The 15,209-nt window shown below is 39.8% G+C and overlaps 1 protein-coding gene across 9 annotated transcripts in view; it reads left to right on the top strand.

Moving 5' to 3' along the window:
* The first annotated feature begins 3,906 nt into the window (after positions 1-3,906).
* SCEL (sciellin) overlaps positions 3,907-15,209 on the top strand; it is a 125,336-nt gene continuing 114,033 nt past the window's right edge. For 5 of the 9 annotated variants that reach the window (XM_061435156.1, XM_061435157.1, XM_061435160.1 and 2 more), the window contains exon 1: positions 3,908-4,060. The gene's annotated coding sequence lies outside the window, so the exon portion shown is untranslated. Of the gene's footprint in view, positions 4,061-15,209 lie in introns of all 9 variants that reach the window. The other 4 variants (XM_061435161.1, XM_061435159.1, XM_061435158.1 and 1 more) reach the window with 1 other exon arrangement.

Genomic DNA, 15,209 nt, shown 5'->3' on the forward strand with positions numbered 1-15,209 from the left:
TACAATAACTAGAACATGGAAACAACCTAGATGTCCATTGACAGATGAATGGATAAAGAAGTTGTGGTATATATGCACAATGGAATATTACTCAGCCATAAAAAGGAACACATTTGAGTCAGTTCTAATGAGGTGGATGAACCCAGAACCTATTATACAGAGGAAGTGAGTCAGAAAGAGGAAGATAACCACCATATTCTAACAAATATATACGGAATCTAAAAAAATGGTACTGAAGAATTTACTTACAGGGCAGCAGTGGAGAAACAGACATATAGAGTAGACTTATGGACATGGGGAGAGAGGAGGAGAGGGTGAGATGTATGGAGAGAGTAACATGGAAGCTTATATTACCATATGTAAAATAGATAGCCAATGGGAATTTGCTGTATGGCTCAGGAAACTCAAACAGGGGCTCTGTATCAACCTAGAGGGGTGGAATGGGGAGGGAGATGGGAGGGAGGTTCAAAAGGGAGTGTATATATGTATACCTATGGCTGATTCATGTTGAGGTTTGACAGAAAACAACAAAATTCTGTAAAGAAATCCTTCAATAAAAAATAAATTAATTAAAAAATATAGTAGCTTCAGGTGAACAGCAAAGGGACTCAGCCATACATATACATGTATCCAATCTCCCCCAAATCGCCCTCCCATTCAGGCTGGCACATAATATTAGCAATTCTGAAATGAATGTATGACAAGTTCTTAAAACAATGCCTGGCACATGGACAGTGTTATATAAGTATTTGCTGCTGCTAAGTCGCTTCAGTCATGTCCGACTCTGTGCGACCCCATGGACGGCAGCCCACCAGGCTCCCCTGTCCCTGGGATTCTCCAGGTAAGAACACTGGAGTGGGTTGCCATTTCCTTCTCCAAGTATTTACTACTTTCCTTATAATGTAGTAATAAGTGCTCATTTTTTGGCTATTTGTTTCACTGGAATACAACATGTAGAAAAAGCTCTGCCCTGTTTCAGGCAATAGGTTCAGCAAACATTCCCCCATTTGAGAACCAATCAATCGTGGCTCTCCCCTATGTAGGGCTTCCCAAGTGGTGCTAGTGGTAAAGGATCCATCTGCCAACGCAGGAGACAAGGGTTGCAGGTTCGATCCCTGGGTCGGGAAGATCCCCTGGAGGAGGAAATGGCAACCCACTCCAGTATTCTTGCCTGGAGAATCCCATGGACAGAGAAGCCTGGTGGGCTACAGTCCATGGGGTCACAGAGTCAGGCACTACTGCTGCTGTTGCTACTAAGTCAATTCAGTCGTGTCTGACTCTGTGCAACCCCATAGACGGCAGCCCACCAGGTTCCCCAGTCCCTGGGATTCTCCAGGCAAGAGTACTGGAGTGGGTTGCCACTGCCTTCTCCGAAAGGAGTCTTCTATGAAAGTTCAAAGTCCCCTTACAAACCTCATTTTATCACCCCAGGCAGCCAGTGCCAAACAGTTGACATGGGCAACCTGGATAAAACATTTGCCATCCCAGCCTAGGAGCTTACATTCTAGAGGCCTCAAGAACTCTGCCTCTCATAGTGAACTAGGTGTGGTAAAGCTGAGTTATTCTAAGCATGTTCGAAGCTCCCCAGCTCAAAGCCTGAGTGAAACTAAGGCTAAACCTATTTGACCTCCTCCACCCCTGGCACATTCTTGACTGACCTCTTTGAACTTTAAGATTCTTAATTTTCAGCAGTCTTTTACCTGAATGTCTGTTCAGCAATGAGGAAGTCTGAATATTGCTGAGGTGTTTAGAATTAGCCCTTTTTTGAATCAAAGACTTCGTTCTAAATGGAAAGACACTGATGTGACTTAGTAGTATAGGTTCTAGTATGTAAAATAAAAGGATAATAAAATAATAATTAACTAATTTTAATAATAAAAATCCTCAATTCTGTGCAGAAATGATTGTTTGGAAACTCAAAATCTTTAATGTATCATGGGCGGTATATTTTTCTTCATTGCAAAGTAGAAAATTATTTTCTGTTTCTATATTCTACAAAGGATAAAAACATACATTTAAGCATTCTGTAATATATTACTTGTCCCTACAAGCTAACTCTGAGACTGTTTTAGCCCTTCACTCAGCTAAATGAATACTGAATGATCCTGAATATAATATTTCTAAAATACTTATTTTTTGAGATGAGCCAAATCACATCTCGGTTTTTCAACTATCTCATCTGTAATATTAATGTCCAAACCTCAGTCCAACCAATATTTATGGGTCTCACAAAAATTTAGAATGTATTTCTTTTTTTTTTAATGTATTTCTAAAATGCCTTTCAGACATAAAATTCTATGAAAGCACTGAATAAACATGTGTATATATACATATATATATAAACACGTGTATATATACACACATATATATATATATAAACATACATATATATATATCTCAAGTCAAAGTGTTAGTCGCTCAGTCATGTCCAACTCTTTATGACCCCATGGACTGCAGCCTACCAGGTTCCTCTGTCCATGGGGATTCTCCAGGCAAGAACACTGGAGTGGGTAGCCATTTCCTTCTCCAGGGGATCTTCCCAACCCAGGGATCAAACTTGGGTTGCAGGCAGATTCTTTACCATCTGAACCACCACGGAATATATATATATATATATACACACACACACACACACATATATATATATATATACATATATACATTGGAAAAGGAAATGGCAACCCTCTCCCATATTCTTGCCTGGAGAATCCCACATACAGAGGAGCCTAGGGGGCTACAGTCCATGGGGTCCCAAGAGTCGGACACAACTTACAGACTAAATCACCACCACCACTATATATATATATAAAACCTTTAAAGAACATTTTCAATTTTACCTTATTTTTTAAAAAAATTTTTGGCCCAGCCACACAGCATGTAAGATTTCAGCTCCATGGCTATGGATCGAATCCCTGTCTCCTGCATTGGAAGCATGGAGTTTCAACCATTGGATGGCCAAGGAAGTCCTTGTTTTCCTTTTTAAATGTTCAAATCCTCAACCCAGAATAAGAGCACATTAAGATAGGGATGTCCCAGTCCATAATAGCTGCATCCTGCAATTGCCTGAACCTTCTAATGGGAATGTTTCTGTATCTTCTTATAGTCACTTCTATGACTGTAGTTCCTCTGGACTGTGGTTTTTCAGGAGCTGTCTTGAAATGGGGAGGATTTGGTTAATTATTGGTGTGGCAGATGAATAGAGGTGACCCAGGACATTCTAATGACTCGTTCCTCTCAGCAGTGTTCCAGATTCACTAAGCTTCTTTAAAGACTCCTGGCTGTCACGGAAGGTACATTTCAGAACCTGTAATAGGAGCCCCCACCTAGTGTGGCTCCGCTTCAGTGTTCTTTGCTCTCTAAGCAGGTGTCGACACTGGAGTCTACTGGGCTCTCAGATGAGAAGGAAGTTTCCAGGATGCTTTTCACATTCTTATAGGCGGTGAAATCACAAAACGATCAGAATTCTTACATTTACTTCAGGATGTAACAGATTGCTTTCCTATTTCCTGATCTCAGCCTTCCAAAGGACTTTTCTCCCCTAAGGATCTTGATTCCCAACAGCAGTGCATTTCCTGTGTGTGTATCTGGGCCCCAGTCTTCCAGGCACCATGGGCAGAGAAGAGATCCCTCCCAGCTTAAGTTTTGTGTTTTGTTTTTTAAAAGAGAATCCAAAATAGGTTGGATACTGTGGCACCTGGTCAAGGTAGAGTTGTATGTACTGTTGATGTCAATTAAAAGGGTGATAACAGAAGTACATATTTTTGGTCTACCAAGGCCATAAATTGCAGAAAGAATTCACCAAAGACAGCAGGTCGGTGAGTGAGCTGGTTTAATTGAATTGGTATTTGTACAAGGTGACACCCTCTCTCATACCACCCACCCCCTCCCTGGGTGACTCAGCCACTGAAGGAGAAGCCTCTGAACTGTTCATTAACGCAGGCAGGTGGAGGTGGAAACTGCTTTCAGTAAACCCCACGTACTCATTCGTCTCAGCCGGATCACCTGGGGGAATCACTGCAGGTTGTTTAGACAGAAAGTCCCGGTTTTCTGCCCAAGACAGGTAAGTTGAATTATATTTGCAAAGGTAAAGACATCTGCTTTATTGCGTCACTTTCTCTGCTTCCTTTGCAAGTGGTTAAAATTAGAACTTACTCACTTAACTTTGTCTTCTTTCCGGTGAAATTTTGACAGCTTCCAACTGGCTGCTCTGCTTGTCCACAGCTCTGCTGCTCTTTGTTGTGATTTTAGATGGCGTTGCTTTTAAATTCTCCACAATTTTACACATTTCTGGCAGCAGAGAAATGAAAGCCTGTTTGAGTTTCCATGTGGGAGCTGTCAGCTGGCAAATCTGGTCACACATAAGGATAGTAAATTCTTAAATCGAGGGGCCAGCATTTGCTGGTTTACTTTCTCAAGATACTATAAAAACCTTTTTTAAAAGGAGCTCCCTGTCTTCACAGATGACACTTTTACTGAAATGGTGAGCTCTACCGTTTTATAGATAAGAAGTCTTATTTGTTTATCTTGACTGCTGAAAACACTTCAAGTCAGTCACTGAGCTATGTGAGAGGGCTAACCCTCCACCCTGTCCTCTCCAAATAAGAAAATCATGTTTATTGAGTGAATGTATCAAGAAATAAAGCAGGGCGGGATTAACTGGCTGAGGGGTGGTATGCAGTTTCCCATAGAGATTCGTTCCTGTGCATTTTGCTAACTTGACTATGTTATATCCTGAGTTCCAATTTACAAATTGATTAATGTAGATGGGGGCAATTTTCAATGTCTATTCAAATCCTAGTCCTGCAAAACCAGTTTTAGAAGTCCTTTGATAAGAATAGAAAAGTTATTTTAACCAGGCTTTCTTTTATAATTAATAGCTAAGCTGATTTGTCAGACCTGTGTTTTTCCTCCACCATTTCCATTCAAAACTCAGAGCTGTGGGAATCAAACCCAGGTGCTAATCACACTGAAAGAAAGAGAGCTCTCTTTCTTTCAGAAGGGTGCTTCCCACAGCACATCTGTCTCGGCCTTGGATTCTAGAGATTACATCACTTTCCATTGCTGAGCAGGTCACCTGCCATCTCAGAGGCATTTAGAGCTCAGTGCTCAAAGGTTACTGAGCAATTTTATAATTGGTTTTCAAACATTTTTAGCAATCAGAAAGCTAAAGGGTAGCATTTGTGGATTATAATTTTGTCATGAAATGTGATCAGATTTAAAACCGGCTTTCTCTTCCACCGTTTATAATGCACAAATGGTCCTTCTGATGTTTGCTGTCTTCCAGAACTTAAGTACTAGGAAAATCAATTTGAGAAAACTGTGAGATTACATCAATAAAAATTTTGGTAAAACATTTGGTTGATTCTGAATGTCAGGGTAGACAGAGAATGCAGATAAAAGGCCAGGATTTTTATTGCAATTTTAGCTTCATGTGAAATCTTAGAGCCAATTGACATAAATTTGCAACTGGAGCAGTCAGCCTCATATAAGAAGATGATATAGTATTCACACGTAGGTTGTAGGTAGGTTGCAGGTTGTGATACATGCACTCAGAGCCAGCCTCACCTCGGCTGCCAGTCTGTAGGTGCTGTTCATCTGGCTGACTCCTCTAATGGCTGGAATTTTGGTTGAAATAGCTGAGAGATTCATTTTCCTGGGGACTTTGTCAACAAAGAGGAGGTGTTTTGAATGACAAAGCCCAGACTGTGAAATGAACTGTATATAGTTAACTAAGCAGTCAACTCAAGCGATTTTCACTGATAGTGACCCTGTGATTTGGGCATTGACTCCAAGCACTCTTCAAGAGGGATGTGATAGACTCATTGACCAGCCAGCGGTCCATGGGAAACCTTTGCTGGTCCCACAGTTTGTCTTCTGACATGGTCCTGCTTCTAGGCTATTGGTTGATCATGTTTTTCTTGCTGAGAACTTTGAAATAAGGGTTTTGTATATTAATTATTGGAAACTTGTCTGTAATTGCTTGAAGTTTACTTTTGAATCAAAACTCTTTATCAAATGTATTTCTTAAGAGTTTCTAGTCCGTTGTAAAAAATCCATGTGATTTTAGAATTTGGTAAAGACCCTTCCTTAAATGGACGCTCTGTCAAATAACAGCTATATTTATTAGATTTGTGTTTATGTTAGTTGCTAAACTTTTTAAAGATATGAATCATCCTTTTACTGTGATTATTAAATGGAAGAGTGCTTTTTATAGCTACCCATTAAACAACAACTGGCTTACTTCTAGTTCTGAACTCATTGTAATTGTATACTTGAGAGCTCTAAGCATCTAAATAATTTATTCTCTGTTTCTAGACCCAAGTTTTCCTGGCCTAAAATGTGATTAAGTCTCCTTTTAATGGAACCTTCTGGGAGAAAGTAATAAATCATACAGACCATACTTTTTTAAACTAGAATACACCCATCCAAGGAAACTGTGACAGTATTCCAGAAAATTCTCAGAAGCCACAAGATATGCAGAGTACATCTGCATCAAGAACTAATTTTAAATATTTTGGAGAAAACGGCCTCCCTGCAGCCTTACCTTCCTCACTCATCTTTCCCAGTGTTCTGTCTCTCATTAAGTAAACATTTGAAAGGAATCTACAGAAGGCTGGAATCCAGATAGACTTGGATTTAATTATGACCCCACTTTGACCAAGTGTCACTTATATGATCATACTTACCTCACAGTACCAGCGAATAAAAAGAAAATTTAGGGTCCCTACTTAATTATGCATATATTTGTATAATAAGATAATATGACTTACGTAGTCTTTCACAAAAACACAAAGATATGTAAAACATGGAGAAAAAATTTCTGTATGAAAAATGTGGGACCTAGATTAAGAAAATCACAGAAGTTTACTATAAGGCCTAAACTTTGTTGAGAAAAAACATCTTTGAGTAGGTTCCTGGATGAACAGATCGAATGTCACCAGTGTCAGCTCTTCTTCAACCATTTTATAGGATTCATGCAGTTCCAATCAAAAGTGTTAATAGAATATTTCTTTTGAAATCAAAGAAAATAATTTTAATGTTTATCTTAAGAAATTAATAAATTAGAATAGCTGATATAATTTCTACAAGGGAAATTAGTGAGGGGTGCTTGTATTAAATATTAAAATGTATTATAAAAAGACAGAACTAAAATAGTTTGTTTCTGTTGCAAGAAACTAATGGTAGATCTATGGAACAGAAGAGACAGCCATGAAGCACATTCTTGAATATATAAGAAATTTTTTATGTGACAAAGGAAAAATCATGTATCAGTGGGAAAGGGATTATCAAAGTAAATCCATATAGATTAGAGTTTATATGTAAAAATAAAATACATCCTTTAATTAGACAAAAATGTGTAAATATTTATTAATCTCATTTTTGCAACAAATGTTCCTCTAGAATTGATTATGTGCCAGACACAATAATAATATTTGGAAATACAACTGTAGAGAAAATGGTCTTGGTAACAACCCTCAGATTTACAATGTGTGTGTGTGTTGGAGATGGAGACAAACTATTCAGCCACGCAAACAGGCAGTCTGTATGGTAATGTTGCTATGGAGAGGTACTCTTTGCCTTGTGAACACTTAGTAAGCCTCTTAACTCAGCCTGGAGAAGTGAAGGCACAGGCAGGTTATGATGGTATCACTGAATGCCTCTAGGAGGATATGTAATGTGTGACCTTAAAAGTCTTTCCTGAAAGGAGAGTAAGGGTGAAGCTGCTAAGTCGCTTCAGTCGTGTCCAACTCTGTGCGACCCCGTAGACGGCAGCCCACCAGGCTCCCCCGTCCCTGGGATTCTCCAGGCAAGAACACTGGAGTGGGTTGCCATTTCCTTCTCCAATGCATGAAAGTGAAAAGTGAAAGTGAAGTCGCTCAGTCATGTCTGACTCTTGGCGACCCCATGGACTGCAGCCTTCCAGGCTCCTCTGTCCATGGGATTTTCCAGGCAAGAGTACTGGAGTGGGGTGCCATTGCCTTCTCCAAGGGTGAAGAGAGGCTCAGAAAGAATGCTTTAGGCAAAAACCGTAGCGCACGCAACAGCATAAAGGTGATTAAGAGGATGGAGCCCTCAGGAATTGGAATAACTTAGTCTAGCAGTAGCTCAGATGGTAAAGCGTCTGCCTGCAATGCAGGAGACCAAGGTTCAACCCCTGGGTCGGGAAGATCCCCTGGAGAAGGAAATGGCAACCCACTCCAGTATCCTTGCCTAGAAAATCCTATGGACAGAGGAGCCTGGCAGGCTACAGTCCATGGGGTCACAAAAAGTCAGATACGACTGAGTGGCTAAATTCCCTGGTAGAGCTTGAGTGAAGCATGGGGAGTGGGAAGAAAGAAGACCGGAGGGTACAGACTTGTAAGCCTTGTCAACAATTTGGATTTTATCCTGACAGAAATGGAGGCCATTGAAGAATTTTAAGCAGAGTGGTGACTTGTGAGAATGGATTAAGAGTGTAAGTCTAGAGATTGGGAATATAGGTAGGAAGCTGTTAAAACAGTAAGCAGATCATGTCAGCTTGAATATAGAAAGATAGACAATCAAGAGAGATGTAGGAGAAGAGTTACAGTATTTGGTGATCACTTGGATTTTGAGGTCAGAAAGAAAGTTTTATTGATGGTCTACCGGGGTTTTAAGGAGTGAAAGAATTCAAAAGGGGAAAAATAGAGAATTACAAAATTAGAAGCTGCTAATGAAAAATTAGAATTAGAAGCCAAATGAATACTGGGAAAGTAAAAATAAATATTTCTGACATATAAAGATGTCAGACATATAAACGTTTTCCTACAAAGAAAATAAGAAAGCAATAAGAAATCTGTAATAGTAATCAGTGGATAATTCACAAAATAAGACAATAACCAATAAAATTATAAAAATATGCATTTGAGCCAAAATGATTCTACTTTCACCTATTAAATTATTAAAGAGACTAATAAATGACAATTCTAAATCCTGGCCAGTGTGTGGACATTCATGTGCTGAGGGTGGATTGTAAACTGGTATAAAGTTTATGGGAAGATATTTCACAATAGAGACCAAGGACATTTTAGAAGTTACAACCCTTGGCAAATAATTTTACTTCTAAAGATCTATAAGACATAGATAAGAATAATAAGGGATGTGGTCAAAAGATTTGTATGGTTTTGTTGGAAAAAAACAGAGGAGTTATGTTATACTGATAGACCCACAAGATGAAATATTTTGTACTTGCAGAAGAATTAATTATTCAAATATTTTAAAATGGTATTGAAAATGTGCATCAGTAGGCTGTAATATGCAAAATAATAATAATGGTAATAAAACAACCCTGGAGGAAAAGAACAAAGGTTGATGAAAGGTATCTGACTTTTTCCTTCTTTGTGCTTTCTTATATTTTCCACATTTTCTGTTGAACATATATTACTAATATAATAAGAGATTTTACTGTGTAAAATTGAGATGAAGAGTGACCAGATGACAGAGCTGTAGTGAGTATGAAATAAGATTAAGATAAAGAACTTTGGGTAACAGTGTTTTTGTTCATAGTACATGGTCTAAATTTGGGTTTTTTTACTCATTTAACAAATGTTTTCAGTTAGAACTGAAAATAGTGCTTGAGGGGCTCAGGCAATAGATAATTTTTATTAGATAGCATTTTTATTATTAATAATAAACATTAGACCAGTGTCATGATATGAATTTAATCACTGTCACAGAGACTAGGACTCTGCATGCTACAGCTTGATGTTATCTATCATCTGCAGTAAAGATTGGTGGTGGGAACAAGGGCAGCTGGGGGCTCATGCTAAAAGCAAGAACAAGCAGTAAAAACATTTTATGGTCGATGGTTTGTTGTTTAGTCACTCAGCCGTGTCCAAACTCTTTATGAACTTATGGACTGTAGCCCTCCAGGTTCCTCTGTCCGTGGGATTTCCCAGGCAAGAATACCGGAGTGGGTTGCCATTTCCTTCTCCAGGGGACCTACCTGACCCAGGGATTGAACCCGTGTCTCTTGCATATCCTGCATTGGCAGGCAGATTCTTTACCAATGAGTCACCAGGAAAGCCCTTGGTTGATAGTTTTCAGATTCCAAATTCATAGCATATAGATAACTAACTGGCTGGCTCCAAGATTTCCTTTGTGCTACATTCTGAACTATTTCACCCTCAGTAAGCAAGTTTTCTAATGGCAAGTGTAGACTGGGAAGCTGTATAACTAAAGAAATAGCAAATTTCTAACCATCACAGCAGGCTAAGCAAGTCTTTCCCAGCCTCGTAATTATTGGATTTCCTTCTACAGTGCGTGTGAAGGCTAAACATAGTCCATTAACTTAAATGCACTTATTAACGTTTACACTTCGTGAAGCCCTGTTTGTTTTATCCTTACATAATATTTCATGTTCTTTTAGGTGATAATCAGTTGTTTGATGGTTTGTTGTATTTATCTCACAGAAGATAATGCTGTTGTTTATTGGGTTTTAATTATAGAGTTTCTCTTATTCTTCTGTTGAAAATAGTTTAATAGCGTTTGTGCTTTTTTCAGTTTCTAGGCGTTTTTCCCTATTATTAGTGATTTCTGGGAAGCAAGTACTAGTAGGTATTATTGAACCATGAAGGCTTTTTCATACACAAAAATGAATACCACCAAGCTACATATGTCATTCTAGACATTTTTGCTGTGTTTATTTCCATAGTCTATGTTTGCTTTTGGTTTTCCCCCCATCACTTTAGCGATTTCTCCTAAGCAACTATTCACATTTGGTCTTCCCTATAAAGATATCAATTTACCCAAGTCTATTAGAAGCTCAATAAATTAACTCTGGAGAGACTCTGGAGCATCCAACTATCTCTCTGCTGTTCCCATGATACTTTGTTAAGAAGATCAGAGAAAGTCTGCCCCAAATCTCTCAGTGGAGGTCCATCACAGATTTCTATTGCAAAGGAAACATCATTCTCCTCACCCTTTCTTTTAACCTGGTAACTTTCTACCTGTTGACACCTTTTTATTTCCCGAGCTTCTGGGACAGGAACTCTGATGTCAGCTCTGTTTGGGTTGGAATCCCAATTGTGCACTAGCTTTGTAACTTGAGGCAAACTGCTCATCCTAAAAACCTCTTTCCAAAAAGAGAGATTTTTTTCCCCTACTTTCCTTTTTTTCTTTTTTTATTAGAGGACATTACTCAGCTATAAAACAGAAGGAACTAATATCACCCCCTCTCCACATTTCCAACTCATGCACTGCCTTCTGCAAACAGACTCTGACTTCATTGAAATCATTCATTATAAAGTTTACTTAGGTGGAGAAGGAGGATAATCACTGTATAAGCCTTAAGGCATTATGTGGGTATGTATTATGCATAATACATGCATGCGTGCATGCTAAGCCGCTTCAGTCATGTCTGACTCTTTGTGACCCTGTGGACTGTAACCCAACAGGCTCCTCTGTCCATGGGATTCTCCATGCAAGAATACTGGAGTGGGTTGCCACGCCCTCTTCCAGGGGATCTTCCCCAACCCAGAGATTGAACCCATGTCTCCTGCAGCTCCAGCAATGCAGGCAGACTCTTGATTGCTGAGCCACTGGGGAAGCCCTGAGCATAATACATATACAATCTAAGCTGAATAGGGCTAACACTATCACGTGACCAAGTATCAGTGGTGAATTCTTTTTGTTGGCGTTTTTCTCTTTTCTTCTTTCATCTTCTAGTTTGTTATTCTATTTTCTGCTCTGCATTTTTTTTTCTTTTCTGTCTTGCTCTTCCTAGTCTCTTTCATCTCTGCACCACCTCATTCCAGTTGCTTTGCTCACACAATCTTTCTTAGGGAGAGTTAGCAGGGAGTGGTAACCCGTAGCCCTTATTAGGTATGTCGAGAGGCATTTTGTCCTTGGGAGGGAAGAGAGAAACCCACAAAGTCTTTTTGTCAGGAGGACCCAAAAGACGGAGAGGAGTGCAGCTTAGCTGGGAGGTGACCCAGGGGAGTCTTTGAGTTGGGCTAGGAGGAGCTGGGGCTGACTGGCTGCAGGGGCAGGGGGATCACCTGGTGACCTAAATCTCTCAAGGAAGTGCTATTATTCAAGATAGAAATTGAGAAGGCCCAGAGGGAGATGAAGAGAATCTGAAAAGGGACAACTTGAGGAAATAGGGGATGTTTGATAGTTTCAAATGCATCCAAAGAAAACCATGGAAAACTTGACTGGCTTTGTAATTCAGAATTTAAGAAGACCAATGTTTTTCTAAAATCTAAATACAACATGTCTTTGGGCAGAAGCTGTAGAATTGGGTACAAACTAGTACTTTCTGGTGTTTGGCCACTAAGAGGAAACGAAAGAGAGGCCAAAAGTTGAAAATATATATATTTTTTCCTTCTACCATATTGACTTTTTTTGGCCATGCCACGTGGCTTCCCCAACCAGGGATCAAACCCAGGTCCCTGCAGTGGAAGTGTGAAGTCCTAACCACTGGACAGCCAGGGAATTCCCTCCCTATTGACTTTTGACAACATGATTTCACATCAGAGTTTTCAACTTAAGCATTTGGTGGTTTAAAAGGGAAAAGTTTCTGTAGTTCCCAGCATAATAGAGACACATCTTTTTACACATCTTTTCCCATAATATTACACATTTAAAATATACTTGTTGGCATATGTGCCAGTAACGGCATTTTAAGAAGCCAAGATGACAGTTGTATCTTTCTCATGAGAAGTTTAAAACTTGATTGGAAGGAAGCCAAGGACAGCACTTAGAAATAAATCTAATTGGCTGAACTGAGACTATTGAAGTGTGATTATCTGGGTGTTAAGTAAATATGAAACTCAGCATAACCTCAGCTGCTGAAATAAGTAATTTCTTTAAAAAATAATATAAAAATGAGATTTTGCTGCATGTATTTCTTGATATAACCAATTTGAAAGGTTTTTAATCCCCAATCCATTCTACAAATAGGTATTTGTTTAACAAGACCATTATTCACAGGGACCTATATTGTTGATCCATTTTTAATAGCAGTATAGAAAATTTCCATATGTAAAAAATGTATATTCTGGTCAAGATGGAGAGTGTTCCATTGCAGTAAAATTTCTGTGGAATTAGAGGTTGTTGAAAGAGGAGCTTGCACCTTAAAGGTTTTAGATTGGAGCTTCTAGAAATGGTTCTGGGGCCACCAAATGGACTGACATAAGGAGATAATTAGGGTGTTGTGGCCAGTGGGTCCTAAGGAAAAATAAAAGAGCAGAACCCTGAGGAAGTTTGTGCAGTTGTGAGTGAAACATGTAGATTTGATGGAAAAAAAAAATTCCCACTGTATTAGTCATTTTTCACTTTAAAAAAAGCTCCCAGAGGGATGGTACGGGGAGGGAGGAGGGAGGAGGGTTCAGGATGGGGAACACGTGTATACCTGTAGCAGATTCATGTTGATATATGGCAAAACCAATACAATATTGTAAAGTTAAAAAATAAAATTAAAAAAAAATAAAGTGAGAAAAAAAAGCTCCTGCATACTTATTAAACTATTATCATTTAAAAATAGAATATATTATATTTTCCTGTCTCATTTCACATCAGCATTTGGTGGTTTAAAAGGAGTCAATGGACAGCAAGCAGCTAGGAAAGAGTATAAAACATTATCAAGCCACTGAACAGGGAGAGATTCAGAGAAGGAGTCAGGTAAGGGATAGTGCCAGGCCACTCACAACTTCAGTGTGGCCATGGGAGGGGAGAGGCTCGGGGTTGAGCTGCCCAATGGTGATGGAGCAGCTATTTACTACTGCTGCTCCTCCCAGCTACTCTCCCATTATCTCCCATCTTCTGGAACTCCTGGGCACTTCCTGCATATCTGGGATTGGCTACATCACATGATACTTTGTGCAACATGCAGTATCGTGCACTGAGAAGACCCTGGCATTGCAATCATATAGACCTAATTGCAGTTCCTGGCTGTCACTTCCTCTGTGGCCTTGGCCAGGTTATTTAGCCTCTCTTGAGTTCCTATAATTAGAGGTAATAATACTCATGTGGAGGATTAAATAAGACGATGTGAACTAAGCATGTGGCACAATCTGAAGCAACAGTAGGAACTAAACACATGATCCTTCTTGCTAGGGGCATCAAACACATAGACATGTTGCAAGAAATAGTGTTTTACTAATAAAAGAGTCACTAGTATCTCATATTTTGAAGACCACCATGGGCTTTTAGACCTTCTGTTTCAGACCTACACAATGACCTTGTAACAGGCAAGAAGAGCACTAAGCTTGAGTAACAAAAATATGAAAGAGTAATCTCATGAATAAACTAGGAGGTTTACTTCTCTCTCACCCAAAGTTAAGAATTAGATCATCCAGGGCTGTCTGGAAACTCTGTAAGGAACCCTGCTCCTTCTAACTTCCCTCTCTGCCATTGTTAGTGTGTGACTTCAGTCCTGAGGTTAGTTCGTAGTCCAAAGATGGCCACTCTTACCTTTAGTCTGGCAATTTCAGAGATGGGAAGTGTGAAGTGCAAAAGGCCTAATCCTTCCCAGGAACTTTCATGAAAGAGGGAACAAGTTGAAACTGGGGTGTCCCAGAGAAAGCAAGTGAGGTCACTGGAAGCTATTCCTAGAAAGTATCCCAGAGACTCTGGGGGTGGAGCCAGAAAGGTGTTTATGGGGTACCAGAGGCTACTCATTGGCAGGGAGACAGCAGTAAGGGCCCTGATCTTGTCTGGATTTCAGAGCTTATGACTCCTGGAGAATGCCTGGCTACCAAAGCATGAAAATATCAGATGCTTCAGCAGGATCTGATTACAGCCAGCCTTGAATATAAGGTGTGTATGTGTGTGTTAGTCACTCAGTCATGTCCGACTCTGTGACCACATGGACTGTAGCCCTCCAGATTCCTCCGTCCATGAGGTTCTCCAGGCAAGAATACTGGAGTGGGTTGCCATTCGCCTCTTCAGAGGATCTTCCTAACCTGGGTTCGAACCCAGGTCTCCCGGATTACAGGCAGATTCTTTACCATCTGAGCCACCAGGGAAGCCCAAATATACAGAGTTGCTACATATTACCACATTCCTCTGTCTGTCGGATTTCCCAGGCAAGAATACTGGAGTGGCTTGCAATTTCCTTCTCCATAGGACCTTCCCAACCCAGTGATTGAACGTAGGTCTCGTATATCTCTTGCACTGCAGGCAGATTCTTTATCTGCTGAGCCACTAGGGAAGGGTAAATATAAGGTAAAGAGGAGGTGCTATTCTCT

This window comes from Bos javanicus, chromosome 12 (genome assembly GCF_032452875.1).
Source record: "Bos javanicus breed banteng chromosome 12, ARS-OSU_banteng_1.0, whole genome shotgun sequence".
NCBI lineage: Eukaryota > Metazoa > Chordata > Mammalia > Artiodactyla > Bovidae > Bos > Bos javanicus.